General features: G+C 45.1%; 1 non-coding gene across 1 annotated transcript; it reads right to left on the reverse strand.

The window, feature by feature from the left end:
* Positions 1-1,017: 1,017 nt before the first annotated feature.
* Positions 1,018-1,091, reverse strand: TRNAI-UAU. The gene has a single exon. It is a non-coding gene; the product is annotated as a tRNA-Ile (tRNA).
* Between the last annotated feature and the right edge of the window lie 2,797 nt (positions 1,092-3,888).

The following is a 3,888-nucleotide window of genomic DNA, read 5'->3' on the forward strand; positions in this document are numbered from 1 at the left end:
TCAAAAAAGACGCCAAGAATACGCCATGGACCCAAGTCTGGCATTGGCATGGAGGAGGAAAAGAGCCGGTGTCGGGCCCCCTCCTGCTCAAGGCTCAAGCTACGACGAGGGTCGTGCAGCCACCGGCCACCACGAGCTCCTCCCGCCTCTATATGTCTCTCCAATCTCCCGATCTAAGTTAGCCATAGCAACAACTAGCCGGCAAGCATAAGTGGCAGGAGCCCACGAGCCAGATTGTGCACATCAACTATTCGATGAAATGCCTATAGCGTGAGAAAATAGAACGAAGAAGAGGTGACAGTCAACTCTGAATGCCAGGGTCAAAATCATGCCACATCATCAACGAAACCATGCGAAGTAGTATGATGGACTAAAGTTATCCAGTTTGAGAAGTTGAGGGACTAACCCTTTACCGGTTTCGAAGTTGAGGGGCGATTTCTATATTTTCAAGAGAGTTGAGATACAAAAAATATACTTATTATCTCAAAAAAAATACTTATACATGCCATGGACCCAAGTCTGGCATTGGCATGGAGGAGGAAAAGAGCTGGTGTCGGGCCCCCTCCTGCTCAAGGCTCAAGCTACGACGAGGGTCGTGCAGCCACCGGCCACCACGAGCTCCTCCCGCCTCTATATATCTCTCCAATCTCCCGATCTAAGTTGGCCATAGCAACAAGTAGCCGGCAAGCATAAGTGGCAGGAGCCCACGAGCCAGATTGTGCACATCAACTATTCGATGAAATGCCTATAGCGTGAGAAAATAGAACGAAGAAGAGGTGACAGTCAACTATGAATACCAGGGTCAAAATCATGCCACATCATCAACGAAACCATCCGAAGTAGTATGATGGATTAAAGTTATCCAGTTTGAGAAGTTGAGGGACTAACCCTTTACCGGTTTCGAAGTTGAGGGGCGATTTCTATATTTTCAAGAGAGTTGAGATACAAAAAATATACTTATTATCTCAAAAAAATACTTATACACGTTTTATCAACGTTCAATAAAACACAAATAGGTGCTCCTAGCGGGGCTCGAACCCACGACCTTCGGCTCATAAGACCAACGCTCTAACCAACTGAGCTACAGGGTCTATTGCTATGTATTTATTCATTAAGCTTTATGACTTGTTCACACGTTTATATATTACCTTTCCAGGTTCACAATTTTCATAATCATTTTTATGTGATTAGTTTCATTCCTATGGTTGCAATCTGTAGGATCGCTTCAGAACGCTGTCTTTTGCAAAGATTCATAGCGCTTTAAATATACTGCAATTCCTATAAATACTTTTGTTGACTCAAATATCTTGGAAAAATCTATACGTTTTGTTTTGGCATAATTAGACAATCTTCCACGCAAGTTCATGCGGTACTCAATGGTATACCATATAATTCAAGATGGCCCGATTTTGCAATACCAAGTTTGCTCCATTTGTGTATCTTCAGAATTTCCCAAACCTAAGAGGCATATGCATGTTTTCCAACATATTGTTTCTTCTGAAATACACTCCCTCTTTTAAAATTCTAGTATCTACTATATCTAAATAGCTAGCCCCCATTACTAGGAATTCTCTTTGCTTCTCCTTGAGCCACATCATCTAAATTGATTTAGCCGTTGGATATACTCAATCAGACTACAATAGCGATTAGATCTATCCATTAAGATCCACCAACGCATGCATGCAGAGCATGTAGTAAATGATGCCTAAGGAGTGTTTTAATCAATAAAAAGCCGATGCATGCATGTAGCTCATACTCGGGTGCTAGCACTATGAAAGAAAGTGACGGACGCATACATATTTGTATTGTTTTCGTCCAATTCTGCACTTATACATAGAGATCTACATTTTTTTATTTTAAAATATTGATAAACATATTATCTTGCTATAAGAGAAATTGTAAAGACACTAGCTAGGTTGATTAGTTCAGCCTAATTTTTATTTCATACAAACTCCCGGAGCAACGCCCGAGGCATTCTTCTAGTTTCTTGGGAACTGGAAACCACATAATCCATTTAGCTATCACTACAAGAATTATGTTGATCCATGACAGTCTCAATCTGTCATGAACCAGCGTAAGTCCGTCATGAAGGGGTGTTCTTGACGAATTAGAAATCCGTCATGTATATCGCGTCATAATTGGACCATGTGCATTCCATGACGGTTCTTGGCCGTCATTGATGGCATTTAACTGACGTTGTCATAACGGTGTTAACTTGACTGCCACATCATCATCTGACATGTATCTAACGTGGTGGCCCATGAAATAAGAAGCCCAATTAGACTTTTGGCCCACTAAATTGTAGCTCGGCCCAAGATGGACAACCCATGTAGTAATCAGCTCATTTGAAATTTCAGCCCATTAAATTTCAAGTTGGTCGAAGGCCCGCTAATTTCATTATGGTTCATGTTGTTATCGGCCCAATTAGGATTTTATAACCTACTAAATTTAATAGAGACTAATTGCCCAGTAATTTTTGTTCTTAACATTTTAGCTCAGAAGGTTTTTTTATAATGAAATAAATAGAATACACATATTCCACTAAAAAAGCATACATGTATACACGAACACAAATTACATTACAGCAACAGAAACAAAAGAAAAGTCCCTCCACGGTGGAGAGTTCGTTTTCTGCTAATTAGAGTAACTCGCGTCCATTGGATGCGTTGCTGTGTACCCATTGCCTTGCAGTCCTCGAGCATGCCCGTCGTGCAGGCACATCCAAGTCTCCGAGCTCGCCCCTGTTCCCTCCGCTCGACAGGCCCAGGAATGGATCCGCTCGCGCCCTACAGCACCTCGCACACAGGTCAGAAAAACGGCAACGGCGCCAGGTCGGCCTTCAGGGGCGTCGCCGCCATAGGGCCGAGGCCATCATCACGGCGCCATACGCGGCCAGTATCCTGCAGTGGATCAATGGGAAGCGACCCCGCTGGCACCGTAGCCCCGTCCGCTGACGCTCGGGAGGTGTTGGTCGTCGCAGGTTTGTGGTCCGTTGGCAGCGCCGACCATGGCGCAGCTCCCCGGTGATGGGTCGGCGCAGCCCTCCGGGCGTCCCAGCGCGCATCATCGGACAGTGTGGGGGCGTCCTGGATGTCGCGGCGGCAGTGCTTGGCCTGGTCGGGATATAGAGGAATAAACCGGACAGGAGAAAGAGCCGGAAGGAAGGAAGACAGAGACATCGAGGGAGATGGGAGGAAGGAGATGCCGGCGGCTGCGGGTGGGGGAGATAGAAGAGGAGGAGAGGAGGATAGCCAGCCGTTGGATTTCGGAGGAACGAACGGTCCAGAAGCGCGATCCGTGGGTTGGTAGATTCAGCCAATCAGAGGTCAGGGTTTGCCTCATGCGGGATCGACCCCTCTTCTGGAACCTTTTCTTTGTTGACTTCCCACCATCGATTACCGAATTAGCTGCCCAGAATTTGATTTTTTCCTTCTATTTTCCATAGCCGATAAATCACTCCATTGAAGTACAAAGTTGCAAAATTTTATCATTTATTACCTTAATGCATTTTTTCTTTGTGATATATACGTTGTTTAGTAGGAGAATCAACAATTATGAAATGATTTAATATTTTATTATTAAAAGGAATTCATGTGTGCACGTCTACCCCTTCATCCTTCCCCAAAGCGAACAAGAGACTAGGGTTCCTGCCTCCCGCCGACGGCGCTGCTGATCTGCCTCGTTTCCTGCAGCCTTAGAGCCATGGGGACACGGTGGATCATGACCCTTGCCGGTAGAAGGGTTCTGTTTGTAGATGTTTCTTTGAGTTTTGTTAGGGTTTGTGTCCTACTCAGGAAGACGAGACGGTGCCAACTTCTTGAAGATTGAATAAAGTTCTCCCCGCTTAGCCCCGTCCTGGTGATGCTTCTAGCTTCGTCGGAGGGCGTG

This window comes from Triticum dicoccoides, chromosome 2A (genome assembly GCF_002162155.2).
Source record: "Triticum dicoccoides isolate Atlit2015 ecotype Zavitan chromosome 2A, WEW_v2.0, whole genome shotgun sequence".
Lineage (NCBI taxonomy): Eukaryota > Viridiplantae > Streptophyta > Magnoliopsida > Poales > Poaceae > Triticum > Triticum dicoccoides.